Source organism: Aotus nancymaae, unplaced genomic scaffold (assembly GCF_030222135.1).
Source record: "Aotus nancymaae isolate 86718 unplaced genomic scaffold, 86718_ANA_hifiasm-v0.15.2.pri h1tg000032l_0, whole genome shotgun sequence".
NCBI lineage: Eukaryota > Metazoa > Chordata > Mammalia > Primates > Aotidae > Aotus > Aotus nancymaae.
The window spans coordinates 27,971,141-27,988,081 of record NW_026988445.1 but is presented as its reverse complement, the minus strand read 5'-3'; the positions used below and the strand labels follow the sequence as shown (position 1 = coordinate 27,988,081).

The window sequence follows — 16,941 nt, the reverse complement described above, 5'->3', positions numbered from 1 at the left end:
TGTGTTACTACCACTGAAAGAACCCACTCGAGGCTTTTCTTTTTTTTTTCAGTTAATATATTATTTGGATCATGGATGTGGAAGTATTTGTTATTTGAGTTCCATGTATGCTTATTTTCTTTAGTGAATAATTTTGAAAAACTTCTATTAGAAACAAATTAATGACGGATCTGTCAGATAGTTTTAGAACTCCTAACAATGAGACACATCAAACAGCTGTGTGGTATTTATTGAGACCCTACTAAGGTATAAGGAGGCACACCAGATAATATAATGTACTTAACATTAAAAGTTGTAACCTGCAAGTACTTACCCATTTAAGAAGATAAGATATATATGCATGTAAAGATAGAAGAATATTTGTGGCAGGAAACTAAAATGCTAAATGACTGGCTTAGTCAGTTAATGCATTTGGTATTCAGAAAGCTAGCACGTTCAACTTTGACACCTGCAAAGCACTGCAGGCATCTGAAATGTCTTGATTATGTTTTTGACATTCTGAATGAACTTGGACCTTTCAAGTGTTTTTTCCCTAATAAATGCTTACCAAGTTCCTATTGTGTTATAGCAACTAAAGAAACAAAAAGAATAAAACATGCCGTTTTCGCCTGAGGCATAGCTTTTGGGTGAGGTGAAAAACCACAGGAATCTAAAATCATTTAAAAAGTGCTATAGTAAGGTATCTGCTTAGCGCCATGGTTCTACAGAAGAGAGAACTAGTAAGTCATCTTCATTGGGTGATGGGTGTGTGGCAGGAAAGGCTTCACAGAGGAAGGGACATTTGAGACTGATAGGAATTTTTTTGGCTGAGAAAGGAAGGAAGGGTATTTTAGGCAATAGAAGATGTGAAGGTATGCTGAGGAGTGTGTGTGTGTTTGTGTGTGTGTGCAAGCCATGGTTTTAGGGAAGACAAGTGATGCCATTTTCAGAAAATTGGGGGTAGTCCTAATTTGGGAGGGAAAATGTTTATTCAGCCTTTTGTAATTTTGCCTCATATTGGAGAATAACACAGAGTTTTAATGGTAGATATAATTTTTCTGAGAAAGCATATGGAAAATGAACATTGAAGAATGGACTGAATAATGAACATGAAAAACATTTACTTTACTAACAGGGAATCAGAGGAAAAGGAGACCTGTTTAGAGAAGTCCAAAAGCCAGAGAGCTAAAATATAATGTCATTGAACCAATGGACAAGATTTTACAAGAGGATAGTTAAATAACACCATATACGGTAGTGTGCAAGAGGAAGTGAAAGGTAAAGGGGTCATTGGATTTGATGTTAAAAGGAATATCATGAATTCAGTTTCAGGGATTTGTGGGGTGGGAGGAAGCTAGTTTCTTTTTTGGGGAATAAGCAAAGAGTGATGCTTAAATATCAGATTTAAACTATTCATTTGAAAAATCTGTCAGTGTAAAGTAGGAGAACAATAAAGTGAGCAGCTTGGTAAAGTGTAATTTTATTTTAAAGTTAGAAAATTTTTGTGTGTGTGATGGCAGAGGGGAACATGCTAGTGTGGTAGGAAATACTGTAGCTGGCAGAGAGAGTAAGATGGAGTGAAGGTTGGGAGGAGATGAGAACGTAGGTGATGGCATTAATCTTTGAAAGGAGCATGGCAAATTGCTCCAGAGGGAAGGTGAGCATGAGGGATGAGCAGAGGAAAGGAAGAATTACTGAGGAACAGAAGAGGAAAGAGGAGGGAACTTCTCTGTGATGGTTATGATGTTATCTGTGAATTTGGAGAGGGCAAAATCATCGTTTTAGAATTTCCTCTTCTATATATGTATCTCAAGAGCGTGAATGAAGAAATCTCTACTCACCCAGTGTAACCTATAGTTGTTTAGTGGCATGGCAGTAGGCTGAAAAGGCAAGGGAGTAGAGTCGTGGTATGTTCTACCATTAGAAAAATGTTAATACAAACAACATATCAGACACTGCAATATTCTAATACTATTTAAAAATGCAGTTAATGTACAACATGATGACTACAGTTAATGATACATATTGTATTCTTGAAAAATGCAAAGAGAGAAGATACTAAGTTTCTCATCACAAAAATAACAGGTAATGCATTTGTTAGCTAAATTTAACTATTCTACAATGTGTATATACTTAAAACATCATGTAGTACATGGTAAAATAAGTGCAATTATTGCTGATACATAAAGATTTAGAATAACCTTATTTAGGAACGCAAAATATATTACTGATTTAATTTTAAAAGTTTTGTTACAGTAATTTAAAAGTATATTTTAGATAGACAAAATTATTAATTGACCTAATTTTCAAATGTTTCAAATTTTACAGTGTAGTATTATTCTTTAACTGAGGACTTCTCTCTGAGAACAGTCAGTACTATTAAAATTTTAGACAGCAAAAATCCAACTCCAGCTTAAGCAATGAAGTAAAAAATTAAAAGACAGTGGATTTATTAGATTAAGTAAATGGGAGTCCAAGATGGACTAGTCTCGGGCATGCCTAGATCTAGAACCGATATGATGATGTCAAGGATTCTCTTCTGCTGTGTGTTGTTGGCTCTGTTTCCACCTTTCGTGGCCTCATTCTCAAGCAGGCTTCTGTGGTGTCGTTATAGCCTGAGGGCAACATCATTGGCTCACTGTTTGAAAGGAAGATAGACTCTCTTCACCAGTTTTACTATCAAATTTACTATCTGAAATTTACCAGATAGTAAATTTCAGAGGTGACTCTGTGTTCCTCCTTATGTCAGTTTTCCATCCCTTAATGTATCACTGTAGCCAGGAACCAGGGGTACAGCAGACTTGATTGTCTAGATCCTGGGTCACGTACTCATTTCTTCAAGGAGGTCAGTGTGATTATGAATTGTAGGAGTAGTGGCTTTTAACATTTTTGGCACATTCCCTTTCAGTCTTAAGTATGTCTGTGTGTGTATATATATATTGTGTGTTTGTATGTTCATGTACATCTTCGTTCTGTAACAAACCAAGTGGTCATATGAAAGCCTTGTGTCGAAATCACATTCCTTAGGAAGGAATTAGTCTTTGATTGCTTATATAGGTGAATCTTCACAACTTTTTTAGTTTATGTTTTCATAAAGATACTGTGGAAGCCTTTTCTGTTTTATAAGTAAAGTGTTTTTCATGTATATATTCTAATATTTTTAAGTCCTTCACAAAAATGAAATAACTCTACATGGATAATTTCAGTAGTAACAAAAGGAAACAAAACCATTCTGACCTCCTCTTGCCCCACCAACGTGGATTTCTCCTTGGGATTATGAAAGCAGTATGATGAAAGAGAATGTATAGCTGGCTTTGGAGCCAGGCAAATCTGGACTTTTAATGTTGTTGGGAGGATTCGAGATAATTACATAGAATCATTAATATAGTAGTGCTGGGCTCATAGTAGGTGCTTGATAAGTGATAGCTGTTATTTATTTTATTTTGTTTTTATTTTTTGTGACAGGGTCTCACTCTGTCACCCAGGTTGGAGTGTGATCATAGCTCACTGCAACCTTGAACTCCTGGGCTCAAGATGTCCCCCTGCCACAGCCTCCCTAGTAGCTGGGACTGCAGGTGTATGCAACCATACCTGCTAATTTTAAAATTTTTTGTAGAGATGTGATCTTGCTGGTTGGTCATAAACTCCTGGTCTCAGGTGATCCTCCCACCTCAGTCTCTCAAAGTGCTGGGATTATGGGTATGAGCCACCATGTCTAGCCTGTTACTATAATTCTTATTGTTAAGCATTGACTTTTTTGTGATGCTGAAAAGCACTGGATGTGAATCAAGTCCTGAGTTTTAGTCCTCACTCTTTTGGTAACCAACTGTATGCAACCAACATATAAAACTACTTGACATCACTGGGCCTTTATTTTCTTACCTGTAAAAATAAATGGATGGATTAGAAATCTTGTCTAGCTCTAAATTTCTAGTATTTAATGGATGAGAGGTTTTTATGTTGCCCAGGCTGAGCTTAAACGCGTAGTCTCACCTCCTCAAGCGCCAGGACAACTGGCCTGAGCCACTGTGGCTCCCAGTTTCTACTATTTAATAGAATACTTTGGGTTACAGAAAAATATAAAATAGAAGGAATTCTAGTATACTGTAAGATAATTAATAATCTGTTTTGATGTAAAACAGATTTGGATTTGAATTATAGCTTCTATACCTACCAGCTATGTGAACCTGGACAAATGTGCCAAACTTTGTCTCTTTAAGAACAACAGTAATGACTGGAAAGTTTACAGTAAAAATGCATCTTGTTTGTGTTCAGTAAAATTTGGTTTGATTAGTATCCCTAAAGTCTCTTTTAACTCCATTATTTGATGCTTCCTTTCCAATAAATTCTAGCTAGGAATATTACTTTAAATTATAAATGTCTAGCTACTTTTGTCACAGCTGCTTGTCATGGTTTCATTTGTGACCATGTAGTCGTGTAGAGGGTTCATATGGACCTTTCCATAACAAAATTTGACTGTACCTTACCAGTAGTTAGGCTTAATAGTGGCTAGGCATTTGGAAATAAGCTGTGGCCTTGGGGTCCATTAAGATTTCTACAGTCAAGCCAGATATCAGCTAAGATGATTGTCAGAACCAAAGGAAATAATGTATGTAAGCCTTTTAGCATAGTATTTTCCATATATATTAGCTTCCACTATTGTTTTTATCCTATAGGAATATTTTTTTCTCATATCAGATTTCAGGAACGTAAGATCAGAAAGAGTAAAATTGTAATTTAGGGTTTTGGTTGGCCTACTTCAGGTTTTGGATACAAGATTCCAGTAGCATCCTTATAAAAATTGCATTAGATTTTCCATTGGATATTTGCTTTTGACTAAATGTGGCTTGATCATTTTAATTTTTGTGGGTCACTACTATAAGACCAGTGCTTCAGCTTTTTTGAAAGAGTTGATTAAATTGGTAAATATGCAAAAGTGCTCTTGGTTTTTTGATGTTCCCTTCTGCAAATTTTGCTTTATGTGGCTATCATGGTATGAATTTGTTTCTTTATTTCTGAGTAGCTCTTCTTGAACTCTGTTTCAAAGAGTTTCCCTAACCTCAGAATTCTCACACCTGGCTGATGGGCCTCCAGGGAGTACTCAGAAGGCAGTCATTGGCTAACTATACTTTTTGGTTGGCTGGATAAACATCAGTAGTATTTAAATAAAATACTTTATAACCCTGAAAAGATTTTTATTATACTTTTAAAACTTTATCCATGGCATGGCAAGTCCTATTTCAGCATTTACATATGAAATGCATGGGTTGATGGAATTATTAGGTCAAAAATGGTTTTTAATGATTTTTAAGTGTTGAACAAGAAAATTTGAATTACCTTTCTTTTAAGGATTTCATTCTTTGTTACAATCTCCATATCTCTCATAGTTCAGAGATAATAGAAATTGTTCTTAGTATTCATTCATTTATTCAGGAAATGTTTAATACTCATGGGATAGGCACTGAGGAATAACAGCAGTGAGCATAGATAACATACCTTATATCTTAAAAAGCTTAGTAGCTCATTTCAGAATAACTTTGTAGTTGCAACATAAAATTAAGCTATATAAAGTCAGCACACGAGTGACTTTTGGGTAAGCTAGATGGTAAACTTCATCTTTGCAACATATTTAACTTTATTTAACTTGATGTTCCTGAAGTGTTTTGACCTATTCAACTCTTGTCCCCCATCACTCCTACTAAACCCACTTTCAGAAACAATAGTTAAGTATTTGCTAGGTTTCTTTAACTGGAACTGAACATTATTAGGTAAATTATGTGATATAGGGCAGAAATGGTGCATTTCAATAGTATTTTATGGCTTATTCTAACTAGTTGGGTGACACTGTCTTAATTTGCTTGAGATAGTTCTGGTTTACTCTTGTTGCTCCAGTGTGATTATTAATACATAGTCTCTTCTTTAAACCTTAGAGGTGTCCTGGATTGAATGATAAATTATATGGTCCCCTTATAGCTAAGACTCTTAGTTAGAAAACTTATGTGCCAGGCAGCATTGTAAGCATTTGATATATATGAACCTCATGATAGCCATGTAAAGTTGGTACTGCCTTGTCCTGTCCTTGTTTTACAGATGAGTAGACTGAAGTACAGAAAAGTAACTTGTCTAAGGTTGTACACCTAGTAAGTAGAAGGGTCAGGATTGAAACACAAGCACATTTGGTCCTAGAAAGCATATTCCTAAACTGTTCTTTTCTGGTGTAGATGAGATTGCTCAGTGAACATGTTTCAGAGAACAGTGAGAGGTTAGCACTCTGGAGAATACTGACTTTTAAAAGCCAGTAAAGGAAATAGAAACTTGGAAATAAGGCAGAGAATAAGAGCTAAACATAATCAACTTTAAGTTATATACAGAATTCAATTATTTGCATCCCTCTCCCCCAAGAATTGTCTGCATCCTTTTTAACTGGAAAGAAATATTTTTCTTTTCACTGTTTAATAAGTGCCCCAAAGTGCTAGTTTTCCCTTGAAATACAGAAGAAGAGCATTTATTTAAAGCAACTTGCTTATGTGTGCTTTGTTTAAAAATTAGAGACATTTTATTTTTTCTTAAGTATCAGAAATCAGACTTTTGACCGGGTGCGGTGGTTCACATCTGTAATCCCAGCACTTTGGGAGGCCAAGGCAGGTGGATCACAAGGTCAGGGGATCAAGACCATCCTGGCCAACATGGTGAAATCCAGTCTCTACTAAAAATACAAAAATTAGCTGGGCATGGTGGTGCCTGTCTATAATCCCAGATTCTCGAGAGACTGAGGCAGGAGAATCGATTAAACTGGGGAGTCGGAGGTTGCAGTGAGCTGGGATCATGCCACTGCACTCCAGCCTGGGTGACAGAGCAAGACTCTGTCTCAAAAAAATAAAAAGAAAAAAAATCAGACTTTCAAAAAAGCTTTTTAAACCTAGACTAACTTATTTAAGACAAGTTTGTCATAGATTTGAAAGTTAATTTTAGGAAAACTATAGAGCTTTTAACCATCCTGTGGCCACACTTCAGTGTTGTTCTTTTTATTTCTACCTCATTTGAAGTCCAACTTCACTGTCTCGCTGTAGCATCCCCATCCCCTACGCCCAATCTGAAAGTTGAAGAATGCTAAAGTATATTTTATTGCTTTATTGACTAAAACTGTGTTTCCAAAACTATGAATTTGCTTAATGAGTCAGCAACTATAACTATAATTAACAGTATGGTTTTTACAACCATACCTTTGTGGTAAATGTGCAGTTCTTAAAATTTTAAACGTTAATGTTCAGTGAAATTAAAACCAACAAACTCCATGAAATAGGTAGTATATATGTATTCAGTAAGACTCACCAAACATTACTTGAGGTTCTATTATGGTTAATTTTTCTGCTTTGTACTTAGGGATAAAAAGATGAGTAAAACTGCATTTTCCCCCACCCATCCCCTCCCCCGTTTTCTTTCTTCCACAAGCCCTACTGAGTGTCTGCTTAATGTACCAGATCACACAGTATATAAAGAGCTCAAGGATGTAAAGAAGAATGAGAATCTAGTGCCTGCCCTAGTTCACTTATCCCTTAGGAAGACAGACCAGTCCTATGTCAGCCAACTCAGAAAAGTGCAGTAAATGTTGAAGCCAGGGTCACACCCAGTCTTGTCTGGGTTCGCTACCCCACTTTTCACTCATGCTTTAAGGATGAACAGAATTTAAGTCATCTGAAAGGAGGAGCAGAATTAAAGTATTGAAGGAAGTATGATGAGTAACAAAAAGAGAGGAGATCATTGGTGACTAATGAGAGAGCAACTGCTATGTTAAGGGGTTGCTGACCACATTAGCCACTGTGGAGTTGAGGGTTAAGGAGTGAATGGGAAATGAGAAAGTAGACTTTAAAAAAGCTGGATGTCGTGGAGAGGAATAGAGGATGGAGGCTGAACGTGTAGTAAGAGCAAGTGAATATTTTTTAGAATGGGGAGATACTAAGTGTGTTTGTTTGCTGACTAGGAGTGAGCTATAGAACTGTCCAGGTGAGATGGAAAGATAAGAGAGAGAAGATACGAGAAAATCCTTTAGAAAATTAGATAATATCAAGAAAGATAGGAGAGAGAAGATATGAGAAAATCCTTTAGGAAATTAGATAATATCAAGAATATAAATAGAAGGCTGGGCACAAAGTCTCATGCCTGTCATCCCAGCACTTTGGAGGCTGAGGCGGGCAGGTTGCTTGAGCCCAGGAGTTTGAGACCAGCTTGGGTAACATAGCAAGACCACATCTCTACAAAGAAGGAAAAATTTAAAAATTAGCCAGGTGTGGTGGCACATGCCTATAGTCCCAGCAACGTGGGAGGTCAAGAGGCTGAGGTGGGAGGATCGCTTGAGTCCAGGAGGTCAGGCTACAGTGAGCAGTGGTTATTACCACTCCAGCACTCCAGCCTGGGTGACGCAGTGAGACCCTGTCTTTAAAAAAAAAAAAAAAAAAAAAAAAGTAAAAACGGTTTTTTTTTTCTATCCTAACATTTGAATTACTTCATAAAGATGTTTAATGATCTATTTTATTATGTGGAAGCGCTTCTAATAGGTATATATGCTAAATAATTTAAGAGAAATTAAAGGAGCTGTATTGTCATGTTACCAGGCATTCTTGTATGAAAATGTTAGAAACTCCTCTTTTATCTCTACATTCCCCACTGTTCAGCCCTCCAATCAAAAGCAAATATTCTGTGGTAAGAAGAGAGAATATCTATTTTAAGGGTCATTCGTGTCAAATTGTCCTAACTAGCTTTTGGGATTGGGAGGTGCTATTTGGGTCATAAATAGGAAATTTTATCTTCAAATAAATCAATGTCTGAGAATCCTAGGATTCTCATTTAGTAGGTCTGGGTTGAGACTGAGAAGCCAGTTAATTCATTTAGCCACCAAATGTGTATTAAGTGCCTTCCTATCATATATTTATTACCATATTGTGTAGGTAGTGTTAGAAGACATTCCAGGTGCATACTCTCAAATTGGAGGACGGATAATAAACAGGATAATTTTATATTGTGGTAAATTCTGTGAAGAGCGTATACCATCATATGTGCCAGAGAATTACCTGGCAGGGGAAGGAGGGGAGAGATAGAGAGCTTTGCATAGAGTGATCTTGGGAGGAGTCTTTTGAAGGGATAACTCTTGTTTTTTTCATCTTGCCTTTTTTTAAAAAAAATATATAACAATATTTACCATTTTTACCATTTTTAAGTGCATTTCAGTGGCATTAAAGTACATTCACGTTGTTGTACAACCATTCACCACCATCTACTTCCAGAACTTTTTTCATGTTGTAAAACTGAAACTCTGTACTCATTAAACAGTAGTTATCTGTTTTCCCTCTCCTCTCAGCCCCCAACAACCACCATTCTTTCTGCTTCTATAAATTTGGCTGCTCTAGTGCCTCATATAAGTGGATCGTACAGTATTTGTGTTACTGGCTTATTTAGCATAGTGTCTTCGAGGTTCATTCATGCTGTGGCATGTGTCTGCATCTCCTTCCTTCTTAAGCCTAAATAACATTCCATAATATGGATGTACCACATTTTGTCTGTCCACCTTTGAACTGAGATCTGAAGAACGAGAAGGGGCCATGCAAAGAACTAGAAGAAGAATGTTACAGGCAGAGGAATGAGTATGTGCAAAGGCCCTGAGATAGCAGTAAATTGGTTGGTGGTTAAGGAATAAACAGAAGACTACTGTTGTCAGGATATAGTAAGAGCAGAGGAAAGTGGCGGGAAAGAATGGTATTAAGTGGGATCAGAGATACATGTACATTGGCCATATCATTTCAGGCTTTGAAAGACCTTGGCTTTTAAGTGGAGAGGGAAGCTACTTATTAGGAAGTTTCTAGTAGGGGAGTGACACAGTCTGATTTACATTTAACAGCAAAAGCAAAAAGCACCCAGACTGCTGTGTGGACAGGCATCCTTGTGGATTCTAATGCAGGTTTGTGATCAGACTTTGAGAAATACTGATTTAGTCCTTTTGAGAAATACTAGGTTAGTCCTTAAAGTCAATATCCTGAGATAGCTGATTTCAAAAGAGCTCTGTCAGGGCTTCTGACCAAAAATAACAGATTGGCTACACCTGTATCTCCTCTTCTTTCCTAATTCCTGCCGAAATGGAAGAAAGAAAACAAAGACTGGAAGAGGTTACAACAGGAGACAGAAGCTGCTATACCTTTTGAAATAAGGAAGCGATGGACAGGTAGTGAATGACTTCACGGAGAAATCATCACACAGTACCTGTAAGTGCACAGCAGTACCTGTGAGAAGTGCAATACTGTGTTTGTCTGAAGCTCCCAAGACACTGAGCATTTGGAGGTGCCAGATGCTAAGGATGATAGGAGTCAGAAATAGGGCTGAAAACAAGGAGGCTGGTCGCAAGATTTGTGTACACTGACAAGTGGAATCCTACGATTTTCTCCCTATGTATCCTTGTAGATGGGTGACTCTCCACTACCAACCCCTTAGCCTCAGGAGAACAAAGTTTCTTTTTTTGCAAAATTAATGAAGAGGTGCCTGGACTGTGAAACCAGGGGCAGTAGATTGTTGCTTGATTTAAAACAAGGAGATCAAGGGGAACCTATGCCTGAACTATAGAACTCTTAGCTGTCTTCCTCTGCTCTCCTTCCAGAACTCCACAGTCAATCCTGTCCTGTCTTTCTCCTTTGGAAGACTGAAAATAACAGCATCTTCAGATACTGATAGGGTTTCTGCTGAGAGTACCCTAAGTGAATTCTACAATTTCGCTAAGCCCTGTTCTTCCACACAGATCTTTCAGTCAGTTCTTTTCAGGGACTTATTCTCAAATATGAACTAACAATCCAAAACCATTGACCATTTGGGGGAAGGCTCCAGCATTAAAAAAAAAAGAGATCAAACTAGACAGAGAGGTGGAAGACAGAGTGATACTTGCAACACTGGGAGAAAACAGATACCATAGGGATCAAAATAAAACTTTAAAAATCTCCAGTATTAGAGAAGACATGTATTTCTCTCCCTACTAAAATGATAGCGCATATAAAAGCAGAAATCCATGAGGGTAAAAAGAACGGAATGAGAGATGACAGCAGGCAAACAACGTCAACTAAATATTGGAAGCTGAGAACCTGGTGCGTGAGTGGTAACAGAATTTAGCAGAGCTGAGAAAGCAGACAGTCCTCTGGTGTGGGTAGTTGTGCAAAAATTGGTATTATTTTAATTAATGATGTGCTTTGCTCTATTTGGACTACTTGGTTCTTATTTTTGAGCAGTATGCTCTGTCCCAGTTGAAGCTGTTAATGGGCTGTCCACCAGTGGAGAAATGAGAATTATTAAAATGTGGTTCTTTTATTTTTATGGTTCTCTTAAACAGTCATGCGTTATGCTCTTCTTGTGTCTGAGCCAACATTTCATAAGAGTAGATAACACCCATTTCTGGTGGCATTGACAGCAGGGTTGAAAAGAATGTCACAAAAGAAAACATGCCTAACATTTAAGAATGTGCTCTAAATTTTGTTTGTAAAGTAGTTGTTGAAAACTTAGTAGTTCTTTTTGATATAATGTTATAAATGGGAGTTATTCTGGACCAAACTTTAAAACATGTTTCATTAGTAATTCAATGGGCATCTGTAAGTTCCCAGGGAGACCTAGCCACATTATATAGTATTTTTTAATGAAGAAAACTCTGGCCAGGTACAGTGGCTTATGCCTGTAACCCCAGCACTTTGGGAGGCCAAGGCAGATGGATAGTTTGAGTCCAGGAGTTTGAGATCAGCCTGGGCAACATGGTGAAACCTCATCTCTATAAAAAATACAGAGAAATTAGGCAGGCATGGTGACATACACCTGTAGTCCCAGCTACTTGGGAGGCTGAGATGAGAGAATCACTCACCCCTGGGAGGTTGAGGCTGCAGTGAGTTGAGCCATGATTGTGCTACTGCTTTCCAGCCTGGGTGACAGATTGAGACCCTGTCTCAAAAAAAAGAAAAAAAATGCTTTTTAATGGTAAAATGGCTACATGGATTTAGATTTAGACTTCAAATCGTACTTTTGCCATTTTTCTACTGTGTAACCATGGGTAAATTACTTAATGTTTCTGGGTCTCAGTAAAATGAGAATAATATCTAATAAGAGGGTAGTTGTGATGATTAATGGAAATTAAAGTACCTAAGTCACTGAGTTGAGCCCCTAGACCCAATGGAGTCAATAAATAGTAGTTTTCTTCACTTTTTTCTTTTTAAGAGTCAGTCTTGCTATGTTGTCCAGGCTGGAGTGCAGTGGTGCGATCATAGCTCACTGCAGCCTTGAACTCCTGGGTTCAAGGGATCCTCTGTTTTGAGCCTCCTGAGGAGCTAGGGCAACAGGTGTGTGCCACTGTGTCTGGCTGATTTTTCCTTAGAGATAGGGTTTCACTATGTTGCCAAGCCTGGTCTTGAACTCCTGGCCTCAAGAGATCCTTTTACTGGAGCCTCCCATAGCATGTGGGATTACAGGTTTGAGCTACCTACCATACCTAGCTGTTCAATTTTACCCTTCTGTGGTATGTGGTAGGAGGGAACATTTGTTTTCTAGAGCCTATGGCATGTGCAGGTTGGTGAAAATGCATAAAAATTTTGAGTTATGCACAGTGGCTCATGCTTGTAAATCCCAACACTCTGGGAGGCTGAAGAGGGAGGATTCCTTGTGCCAGGTGTTTGTGACCAGCCTGGGCAACATAGTGTAAAAGAAGTTTTTTTTTTTTTTTTTTTTTACATATTTTTATCTCAAAATATTTTTTAAAATTTTGAAATGGAATTTGTGCCTTAAAATTCAGCCTTATTTATTTGCAACCTGTGTGTTCCGTGTCATACATTTGCCACTGTAATGCTGGTAGAAAAAGCATAGAGAGTGGACTCGGGCACTTCAAGCTCTAGCTAATTTCCTATTCTATGAACTAGATGTGTGACATTATAAATGCTCCTTCTTCACTTTGGGTGTTATTCCTGATTTGGGCAGTGGAAGTGTTTTATTACAAGATGATTTCTAGCAGTTTCTGTTCTAACGTTAGGTGACCTGTGATATGTGAAGCTTAAGACATCTTTTTCATTACCTGGTTTATAAGGGTTCTGAGGCTTGTGATACGTTTACTGTTATAAATTCAGCTTAATGTGTTTGGAGGACTTAAGATGATTGGAGATTATTAGATTGATAGCTGATGTTTGGCTTTATTATTGGAAAATAGTTGTAGTTATGAAACTTATTTTTGAATGGAAATATACAAGGAATGGCCATTGCTTTTCTTCCTACAGAGATAAGTGATCTCTTGCTGTTGTACACATGAAGCTCTTACCTCGATTTTTAAAGTCATGCAGATTTTACCTTTGCTCCTATAAATCCTTCTCCCCTCCCCCACATAGCTGTAAGCATTCTTACTCCTAGGATGATATGGAATGTGTTTCAAATCATGTTTAGTGATTATAAAGCTAATCTCAGCTTAATTATCACTGCCAAAGGAATCCTCTGATTCCCAGGCCAGATTATGTTGTTTGCTTTCATGGTATATTTCCATTTTCATAGTCTAGGTTATATACATATATATATATATATATGTGTGTGTGTGTGTGTGTGTGTGTGTGTGTGTGTGTATATGTGTGTGTAGTTGCATAATATTTTGTCAGCAAAACTGGAAGCTCTGGGAGGGAAGTGACTGTATCTCTTTCGCCGACTTTTGACTTTTATCTATAATGTCTGGCACATAATTAGCATTGGGGACATATTTTTGATTAAGTGAATAAATTGTTTTCCCACAAATAATAATAGAAATTTAATAGTAAATAAAAGCTCAGAATGTTTATTGGAATCATGATTGAAGCCTTTGTTATTACCAAACAGTGAATTTAAAAGGAAAGAATAATCAAAGTGTTTGTATAAAAATGACTTTTATTATTGTGTGTGCAAGAACAGTGAACATTCCCTAGTACAGGAAGCAACTTTCAAAAACTGCTGGCAGAACTAAGAAGTCAGACTGTGCTTGACCCTTAGATCAAATGTTTTCGAGCCTGAGTTTCCTTAAATCTTCTTCAGTTGAGAATAAGCATTTTGACAAAATGGAAGATTTATTTATTCTGTTAATTTTTGGTCTTCATAAACAACTTAACTAAATTTGTTAAAACAACAAAAACTTTCTGATTTTTACTAGTTTCATTTTTGAAAACGTTTGTTTCCTTTGTTCCTGCATAACACTTTAAAATGAGCTCAGCTGTATTAAAAGATAAACATGTTGATTCATTTGGTCCAGAGCTACTGAATGAAGCTTGGAGGAGCACAGTTTGTTCTTTACACCACCCAGGGGCAGAATGTTTTTCTTCCTCTCTTTTCTGTTGAGAGAAGGGGACTGGAATAAGTGACTGCCCTTATTTAGGTTTGCCTGAATTGTTTAGGAGGGAAGGGGGAAGGATTTCTTCACCACTTATCCTTTGTCTCATTTAAATTGTCATTAACATAAAGTATATGCACTCATACTGTAATATACATGTTGAATTATTAACTTATTGTCATACATTTACAGCTTTTACAAAACCATTTTACTTAATGCTATGGAATCAGAGTTGTCTCTAGGCGTGTTGCATTTTTGAGGATCGACTTAATTTTGTAAGCAAAGAGAATTTTGTAACTCCAGTGGAGTGGAGTTGAGATAATGCTCTCAGATGGCCCCTCATATCCATTGTGGGTTCTGCATCTGTGGATCTACCAACCATGTGTCAAAAATACTTGCGGAAAAAAAAAAAGAATGGTTACGTCCATACTGAACATGTATAGACTTTTTCCCCTTATTTTCCCCTAAGCCATGCAGTGTAACAACTATTTACATACTGTTTACATTGTATTAGGTATTATAAATAATCTAGAGATGATTTAAAGTACAGGCCTACCTTGTTGTATTGAACTTTGCTAATCATTTCTTAAAATTTGAAGATTTGTGGCAACCTTGAGTTGAGCCAGTCTCAGTGCCATTTTTCCAAGAGCATGTGCTTATGTTGTGTCTCTGTGTCACATTTTGGGTAATTCTTGCAATATTTCAACAATTTTCATCATTATTTTATCTGTTGTGGTGATCTATGATCAGTGATCTTTGATGTTACTGTTGTAATTGTTTTGGGGTACCATGAACCATTACCCATGCAAGGTGATGAACTTAATAAATGTGTAAGTTCTTACTGCTCCAACAACTGACTGTACCCTTGTCTCTCTTCTGAGACACAACAATATTGAAATTAGGCCAGTTAACGACCCTACAGTGGCCTCTACATGTTCAAGTGAAAGAAAGAGTCACATGTCTCTCTGGAAATCAAAAGCTAGAAATAATGAAGTATAGTGAGGAAGCTGTGTTGAAAGCCGAGATAGGCGAAAAGCTAGTCCTTTTGAGCCAAGTGAATGGAAAGGAAAATTTGTTGAAGGAAATGAAAAGTGCTGCTTCATTGAACACATGAATGATAAGAAAGTGAAACAGCCATATTGCTGATAAGGAGAAAGTTTGAGTGGTCTGTATAGATCAAACCAGCCACAACATTTCCTTAAGCCAAAGCCTAGTCCAGAGGCAGGCCCTAAGTCTCTTTAATTCTATGAAGATAGGTGAGGAAGTTGCTGAAGAAAAGTTGGAAGCTAACAGAGGTTGGTTTATGAAGTTTAAGGAAGGAAGCTGTCTCCATAACATAAAGTGCAAGGTGAAATAATAAATGCTGATGTAGAAGCTGCAACAAGTTATCCAGAAGATCTAGTGAAGATCATTGAGGAAGGTGGCACACTAAACAATAGATTTTCAGTGTAGACAAGACACTCTTCTATTTGATGAAGATGATGTTATCCAGGACTTCATAACTAGAGAGAAGTCAGTGTCTGCCTTAAAAGCTTCAAAGGACAGTGACTGTCTTGGTAGTGGCCAATGCAGTTGGTGACTTTTAAGTTGAAGTCAGTGCTCCTTTACCATTCCAAACATCCTAGGGCCCTTAAGAATTATGGTAAATCTGTATTCTGCCTGTGCTCTGTCAGTGGAAAACAGAGCCTGGATGACAGCACATCTGTTGATAGCTGGTTTACTGACTATTTTAAGCCTACTGTGGAGACCTACTTCTCAGAGAGATTCCTTTCAAAATATTACTGCTCATTGACAGGGGACCTGGTCACCCAATAGCTCTGATAGGGATGGACAAGGAGATGAATGTTGTTTTCATGCCTGTTAACACAACATTTATTCTGTGGCCCAGGTATCAAAGTAATTTCAGCTTTCAGATCTTATTATTTAAGAAATACATTTTCTAAGGGTATAGCTGCTGCCATAGGTAGGGATTCCTCTGATGGCTCTGAGCAAAGTCGGTGAAAAACTTTCCGGAAAGGATTCACCATTCTAGATGCCATCAAGAATGTTCATGAATCATGAGAGGAGGTCAGAATATCAACATTAACAAGAGTTTGGAAAAAGTTGAATTTCAACCCTCATGGATTACTTTGAGGGGTTCAAGACTTCCAAGAAGGAAGTAACTGCAGATGTGGTGGAAGTAGCAAGAGAACGAGAATTAGCAGTGGAGCCTGAAGATGGAAATGAATTGTTGCAGTATTATGATAAAACATTAATGGATGAGGAGTTGCTGCCTTTGTTTACTTAAAATTTTTTTTTTTTTTTTGAGATGGAGTTTCACTCTTGTTACCCAGGCTGGAGTGCAATGGCGTGATCTTGGCTCACTGCAACCTCTGCCTCCTGGGTTCAGGCAATTCTCCTGCCTCAGCCTCTTGAGTAGCTGGGATTACAGGCATGTGCCACCGTGCCCAGCTAATTTTTTGTATTTTTAGTAGAGACAGGGTTTCACCATGTTGATTAGGATGGTCTTGATCTCTTGACCTCGTGATCCACCTGCCTCGGCCTCCCAAAGTGCTGGGATTACTTTTTTTTTTTTTTAATTCATTTTTTGTGTAGACAGGGTCTCACTTTCTTGTTCT

General features: G+C 37.5%; 1 protein-coding gene across 4 annotated transcripts in view; it reads left to right on the top strand.

Moving 5' to 3' along the window:
* The window catches only part of AKT3 (AKT serine/threonine kinase 3), a 327,056-nt gene that overhangs the window by 35,093 nt on the left and 275,022 nt on the right, over positions 1-16,941 (top strand). For 2 of the 4 annotated variants that reach the window (XM_021666933.2, XM_021666935.2), the window contains exon 1: positions 10,114-10,232. The exons of the other annotated variants lie outside the window; for them this stretch is intronic. The gene's annotated coding sequence lies outside the window, so the exon portion shown is untranslated. Of the gene's footprint in view, positions 1-10,113; positions 10,233-16,941 lie in introns of those variants that run through there. 4 annotated transcript variants of the gene reach the window in all.